The sequence below is a fragment of the Lontra canadensis genome, unplaced genomic scaffold, assembly GCF_010015895.1.
Source record: "Lontra canadensis isolate GAN:19392208 unplaced genomic scaffold, GSC_riverotter_1.0 scaffold96, whole genome shotgun sequence".
Classification (NCBI taxonomy): Eukaryota; Metazoa; Chordata; class Mammalia; order Carnivora; family Mustelidae; genus Lontra; species Lontra canadensis.
Window position 1 is genome coordinate 3,842 of NW_022631090.1, and position 7,690 is coordinate 11,531.

The following is a 7,690-nucleotide window of genomic DNA, read 5'->3' on the forward strand; positions in this document are numbered from 1 at the left end:
CTACCCATTCTTGACAAATGGACTGTGTGGGTTCTCTGCTGCCATTTGGTGGCTATCACTGGTATCTAATAGGTATTGAAATGCATTCTACTGATGGGGTGTCATCCCTTTGTAAGTGGGAGATTCTAGCTACATAGTAGTAGTTCTTGAGTCCACATTCCTCCACATTTTTAATAATTGGGTTGCTTACACCCAGACAGTGCATTGGTATTCATGGTGAAGGAGATCTAATAGTGCACTAATGGACATGGCATTTTATTGACCACTTCATGACCATTTTTGTTCCCATGCTCTTGGCATTTTGATGTGGAATGGGCTTTTAAAAAGGTGACTAATAAAGATTACTTGAAGTTCCACTTCTGGCATGATAGCTTGAGGAGCTCTATGAATCTGCTCCCCAATGAAACTGAAAACAAATTAGTTTAAAAAAATCAAACTATCTAAATTATCCAGAAATGGTCCTAAGGACGTATAGCAAGTACAGAAACATTTATTCAAGAATGTCTAGTAATATTTGCTAAGGACAGTGAGAGTCTGGTATTTGAGCAAAGACCCAAAACCTCCTTTCCCCTGCTAAATCAGCAAGACAGAAACTCTACTCCAGATTGGTACAACCAAGAAAACAGGACCTCTTCTTCCCACAAAGAAGCCAGAGTGATTTTTCCAGAGAAGACAGAGCATCAGAGTTTCTCATATTGCCCCAAGCTACCTGTTGCTGAGTCTGAGTCTAGAAGAATACAGTCCAGAGTTGGGGGCTCCCATCTTCCATGCAGTCTTCATTCATAGGATTACCTCGGATGAAGCACTGCTGAGAATATCGGGACCCCAATTTGGTAAGAGACTCCATATTGGGTAAAGCAAGCCAAGAAGACCTGAAACTACTGTCACTTTCCACTGAAGGCCCAGATCCTAAAGCACAAGTGTCTCTCATTGAAAAGTTCACCATTCCCAGCTCTACATCTATAGCTCAGAGGTTTTTTGTTTGTTTGTTTTTTCCCCAACAGAAGAAGCAGGCCACTAAACAGAGGTCCCTGCATCTCTTCCCAAGGGAAATAAATCATTTTTGCAACAGACTATGAAGAAGTTGAAGCCTATGACCCTCTCAAAAAATAATGGAGTTTGTGGTTAAGAGCAATTAAGATGAAATTGATAGAATTATTCAAATTAAAAGCTAAACTGTAGGAAAGCTAGTTTACTAGAAAGAACCAGGAGACAGCCAAGAAGAGCCCTACTGGAGTGAAAACAAATCTCAAACACTGGCTTCAAAACTATTTCACCAAAGGAATCCAAATTTAATTGGATCAGTCTATTGAGCAGTTTATGCCCTATCTAGCAACTGGAGAAGATTACCAGCTGAATATGGACAGGGAAAGAGACAATCAAAGGGAGCCTTGCAATAGTCCTCCTAGCGTGATTGCAGGCATATCAAAGCCAATGCTTGGTTCCCTGAGGAGGAAAATCAGAGGTTTCATGCTTTGAGGGAGGGGGAGTAGACTTTGACAAAACAATCCAACCAGTCATTAAACAAATGAAAAAGCAAAGAACAATAACAAACACCAGAGGGGAACCAGTAGAAGAGTTGCTACAACATATTGCCTCAAATGTGCAGTTTCCCACAAAAAGGAAGAGACATGTAAAGAAGGAGGGAAGGTTGCCCCCCTTTTTGATTTACTCCTATTCACTTCATTGGTGAGAAAGGGATGCTCCACACTAAATAGTATGGAATGGCCAAATGCACCATGCCTGACACCAGATAGATGAAATAAAACTGAAGTTTATTAATCAATGATACAGTTCCAAAGGAAATCATGGCAGTCCAAGCAAGGCCACATGGCAGTTGTTCTTGGAATCAGAGTTAATAAGCAGGGGTTGAGAGAGGAAGGCTTTGTAGAAACCAAAGTTTGAGGTGACCCTTAATTTTATGTGAGGGTGTGATTGGTTTGAATAGTTTTGCAGTCTGTCAAGAAAGTGAAAACTATCAAGCTGAGGATTGGGTGGAGTGTAGCTGGTCTGGCTCTTAGAGGAGCTAGCTGGTTGGACCGGCCTTCCTGCTGGCTGGTGGCATATTGGGCAACAACATAGGAAAACATAGCTAGGCTTTTAAGGCCGCATGTCAAGGCAGCACATACATTTTTAAGCCTTCCAATATAAGCCCATAAGATGGGAGGAAAAAAAATTGATCAAAAGAAACTGCCTGGCTTTCCCTGTGGGTCCTGTTTGTGCAGGATCAAGGGGTCAGTAAGTGAGAGAAATTGTGAATGGCTGAAATTGCTGCTGGTTCTATTGTTGCTGCAGGCTAAGCAGGAAAGACAATGTACATTGAGCAGTCAGGACCATCACTGGAGCCTGAGGATATATTTCTGGCATCACAGTTTTACATGAAGCACCCATAAAAGATGAAGCCAAGAGCAAAGAAAGCTTCTTGGGAATGAAACCAAACCTAAGCACAATGTTTTGCCAGAGCAACAAGGAAATATTCAGATTTTATGAAAACCTACCTTGGGAGGAAAAAATCCACCGAAGAATGAACTGGCTGGTTGACATCAAGCACAAGAGAGAAAATCCACTGAAAGAAAGTAGAATTGGACTTAACATGGCTAACAATTTGACCACATCAACACCAGGAGCAGGAGAGAAGCCTGATAAGCATCTTGAAAGCTGGTGGTTATGAAATGACAAATCAGCATGTAAAGCAAAATGGGAAATAGAACATAATCCTTCCTCTGGCAATCTCTGGTAGACTATATTATTGGGTCCATATTTTCTCATGTCTTCCAATTTTATTTTTTAACATGGAATAACTGACACATCAGAATCAGATTTTTTAGGACAGGCCACACAACTGAAGAGATGGTAAAACCACTTAATGTGGAACTAGTGGGTAGAACCCCTTCTGATATTACTAAATCAACTAATGGAGCAGTTAATTCAAATGAGGCTGTTGATAATGGTTTAGAAGAAGCAGAAGAAACAGTTCTTTGGGATATCTTACCCTTTATGCACCAGTAACTCTAGATACCCGTTATTTATCAGCTCATGCAGAGGCCACCTATGAGTCAGATTGGAAAGTACTTGACCTTTATTATGTCGGGCAATGTATTTTGTTACTAACAGAAAAACAACTAAATAGGAAATCTGCTTTTCTACTGAAAAAAAAAAAAAGAAGCACACCAGGATTCTGCCCACTTTTAGAAATAAAACACTACGTGTACTGCAGTAAATGAGCGAGGAGATGCAAACCTTACTTTCCTCAGTCATTTCCAAGATATCATTGGTCAGATTTATGTGAAATAAGATTATTCTTCCAGGAATCCTTGATACCAATATCTCAGATGTATAAAATTATCCTTTTTACTAATCCCAAGATGTTATAAGCAGATATCTTCTAAACAAGTTAGACACTAAAAGCAACTGTTCAGGCACTGGCCTTTCTGTGAACACTGTGTTCATTTACAAGGACTATATACAAAGGACTTACCCTTGGAAGACATCTTTCAAAAACTGTAATAGTTGTCAAACTAACACAAGCCTTTATATATCAGCTTTTTAAAAATTTTGCTGTTTTTTTAAACATATCATATATTATTTGTTTCAGGGGTACAAGTCTGTGATTCATCAGTATTACACAATTCACAACACTCAGCATAGCACATACATTCCCCAATGTCCATCACCCAGCCACCCCATACCTCTTACCCCCTCCCCTCCAGCAACCCTCATAATGGAATCATTATAGAAAGCTGGCTTGTAGATTAAAATTTCAATGTACTCCTAAAAGTGATTCCATTCTGTAGAAGCTTGTAGTCTTGAATGGAAATTTTCAACCTCATATCAGAAGAAAATTTTGCTTGCATGATTTGCTGTCTCCAGATTAAATACAAAGACTTGTCAAATCAATTAAGGGAGAGAGACTACAGGGCCCTTTCCTTTTGGACTAAGGCAAAACATTGTTATTACTATTGAAATTGTTCATTTTGTAGCCATCTTGCTTTTCTTAATTGTGGTGCTGAATGATAATCAATGGTTACAGAATGAAACTTCATCACAGATCAAATACATAGAATAGGTAGGCTGAAACAAAAAAGTCCTTGGAATTCGTGCAACAATTTTTATGTAAGGAACATCTATAGTTTACATAGAATTATGTTTCTGCCAGAGGTGCTTTGGCCTGGAGTCACACAGGATTTTATAATAAAAAAAGAAGATGAAAATGGAATTGTGTTGCTTTTTTTTTCCCCTTTGAAGCATATTATTTTGATTTTACATTTTTTTTAATATCTTTTCAGTGTAACAGAATTCATTGTTTTTGCACCACACCCAGTGCTCCATGCAATATGTGCCCTCATTAATACCCACCACCTGGCTCCCCCAACCTCCCACCCCCCGCCCCTTCAAAACCCTCAGATTGTTTTTCAGAGTCCATAGTCTCTCATGGTTCACCTCCCCTTCCAGTTTCCCTCAACTCCCTTCTCCTCTCCATCTCCCCTTGTCCTCCATGTTATTTGTTATGCTCCACAAATAAGTGAAACCCTATGATAATTGACTTTCTCTGCTTGACTTATTTCACTCAGCATAATCTCTTCCAGTCCCGTCCATGTTGCTACAAAAGTTGGGTATTCATCCTTTCTGATGGAGGCATAATACTCCATAGTGTATATGGACCACATCTTCCTTATCCATTCGTCTGTTGAAGGGCATCTTGGTTCTTTCCACAGTTTCATGACCATGGCTATTGCTGCTATAAACATTGGGGTATAGATGGCCCTTCTTTTCACTACATCTGTATCTTTGGGGGAAATACCCAGTAGTGCAATTGCAGGGTCATAGGGAAGCTCTATTTTTAATTTCTTAAGGAATCTCCACACTGTTCTCCAAAGTTGCTGCACCAACTTGCATTGTTTCTTTCTGTTTGTTGTTCTAAGGGAATTTAAAGCCATTTTTCTATTACTTTAAGATTCTCATCTTAATAGAAATTTCCAGTAAAAGTAGTTTTACTTTTCCTGTTAGGGTTTATAACTTTTTTTTATATTTATTGACCTGTATGAGATTAGAATTTCATTATGTGTTTTAGCTGAGGTGCTTCATAACATTTTTTATTTTTTTTTTAATTTTATTTTTTATAAACATATATTTTTATCCCCAGGGGTACAGGTCTGTGAATCTCCAGGTTTACACACTTCACAGCACTCACCATAGCACATACCCTCCCCAATGTCCATAACCCCACCCCCTCTCCCGACTGCCCTCCCCCCATCAACCCTCAGTTTGTTTTCTGAGATTAAGAGTCACTTATGGTTTGTCTCCCTCCCAATCCCATCTTGTTTCATTTACTCTTCTCCTACCCCCTTAACCCCCCATGTTGCATCTCCTCTCCCTCATATCAGGGAGATCATATGATAGTTGTCTTTCTCTGATTTACTTATTTCGCTAAGCATGATACCCTCAAGTTCTATCCACGTCGTCGCAAATGGCAAGATTTCATTTCTTTTGATGGCTGCATAGTATTCCATTGTGTATATATACCACTTCTTCTTTATCCATTCATCTGTTGATGGACATCTAGGTTCTTTCCATAGTTTGGCTATTGTGGACATTGCTGCTATAAACATTCGGGTACACGTGCCCCTTCGGATCACTACGTTTGTATCTTTAGGGTAAATACCCAGTAGTGCAATTGCTGGGTCATAGGGTAGTTCTATTTTCAACATTTTGAGGAACCTCCATGCTGTTTTCCAGAGTGGTTGCACCAGCTTGCATTCCCACCAACGGTGTAGGAGGGTTCCCCTTTCTCCGCATCCTCGCCAGCATCTGTCATTTCCTGACTTGTTAACTTTAGCCATTCTGACTGGTGTGAGGTGATATCTCATTGTGGTTTGGATTTGTATTTCCCTGATGCCGAGTGATATGGAGCACTTTTTCATGTGTCTGTGGGCCATTTGGATGTCTTCTTTGCAGAAATGTCTGTTCATGTCTTCTGCCCATTTCTTAATTGGATTATGTGTTCTTTGGGTGTTGAGTTTGCTAAGTTCTTTATAGATTTTGGACACTAGCCCTTTATCTGATATGTCGTTTGCAAATATCTTCTCCCATTCTGTCAGTTTTTTGGTTTCGTTAACTGGTTTTGTTAACTGTTTTGGTTTTGTTAACTGTTTTTTGGTTTTGTTAACTATTTCCTTTGCTGTGCATAAGCTTTTGATCTTGATAAAATCCCAATAGTTCATTTTTTCCCTTGCTTCCCTTGCCTTTGGCGATGTTCCTAGGAAGATGTTGCTGCGGCTGAGGTCAAAGAGGTTGCTGCCTGTGTTCTCCTCAAGGATTTTGATGGATTCCTTTCTCACTTTGAGGTCCTTCATCCATTTTGAGTCTATTTTCGTGTGTGGTGTAAGGAAATGATCCAATTTCATTTTTCTGCATGTGGCTGTCCAATTTTCCCAACACCATTTATTGAAGAGGCTGTCTTTTTTCCATTGGACATTCTTTCCTGCTTTGTTGAAGATTAGTTGACCATAGAGTTGAGGGTGTATTTCTGGGCTCTCTATTCTGTTCCATTTATCTATGTGTCTGTTTCGGTGCCAGTACCATGCGGTCTAGATGATGACAGCTTTGTAATAGAGCTTGAAGTCCGGAATTGTGATGCCACCAACGTTGGCTTTCTTTTTCAATATTCCTTTGGCTATTTGAGGTCTTTTCTGGTTCCATATAAATTTTAGGATTATTTGTTCCATTTCTTTGAAAAAAAATGGATGGTACTTTGATAGGTACTGAATTAAATGTATAGATTGCTTTAGGTAGCATAGACATTTTCACAATATTTATTCTTCCAATCCAGGAGCATGGTACATTTTTCCATTTCTTTGTGTCTTCCTCAATGTCTTTCATGAGTACTTTATAGTTTTCTGGGTATAGATTCTTAGCCTCTTTGGTTAGGTTTATTCCTAGGTATCTTATAGTTTTGGGTGCAATTGTAAATGGGATGGACTCCTTAATTTCTCTTTCTTCTGTCTTGTTGTTGGTGTAGAGAAATGCAACTGATTTTTGTGCATTGATTTTATATCCTGACACTTTACTGAATTCCTGCACAAGTTCTAGCAGTTTTGGAGTGGAGTCTTTTGGGTTTTCCACATATAGTATCATGTCATCTGCGAAGAGTGATAGTTTGACTTCTTCTTTGCCGATATGGATGCCTTTAATTTCCTTTTGTTGTCTGATTGCTGAGGTTAGGACTTCTAGTACTATGTTGAATAGCAGTGGTGATAATGGACATCCCTGCCGTGTTCCTGACCTTAGAGGCAAAGCTTTCAGTTTTTCTCCATTGAGAATGATATTTGCGGTGGGTTTTTCATCCATGGCTTTGATAATATTGAGGTATGTGCCCTCTATCTCTACACTTTGAAGAGTTTTGATCAGGAAGGGATGCTGTACTTTATCAAATGCTTTTTTTGGCATCTATTGAGAGTATCATATGGTTCTTGTTCTTTCTTTTATTAATGTGTTGTATCACATTGATTGATTTGCGGATGTTGAACCAACCTTGCAGCCCTGGAATAAATCCCACTTGGTTGTGGTAAATAATCCTTTTAATGTACTGTTGAATCCTATTGGCTAGTATTTTGGTGAGAATTTTTGCATCTGTGTTCATCAAGGATATTGGTCTGTAGTTCTCTTTTTTGATGGGATCCTTGTCTGGTTT

At 39.2% G+C, this 7,690-nt stretch overlaps 1 pseudogene; it reads left to right on the forward strand.

Moving 5' to 3' along the window:
- Positions 1-2,524: 2,524 nt before the first annotated feature.
- LOC116854894 lies at positions 2,525-5,016 on the forward strand (annotated as a pseudogene).
- Positions 5,017-7,690: the final 2,674 nt, after the last annotated feature.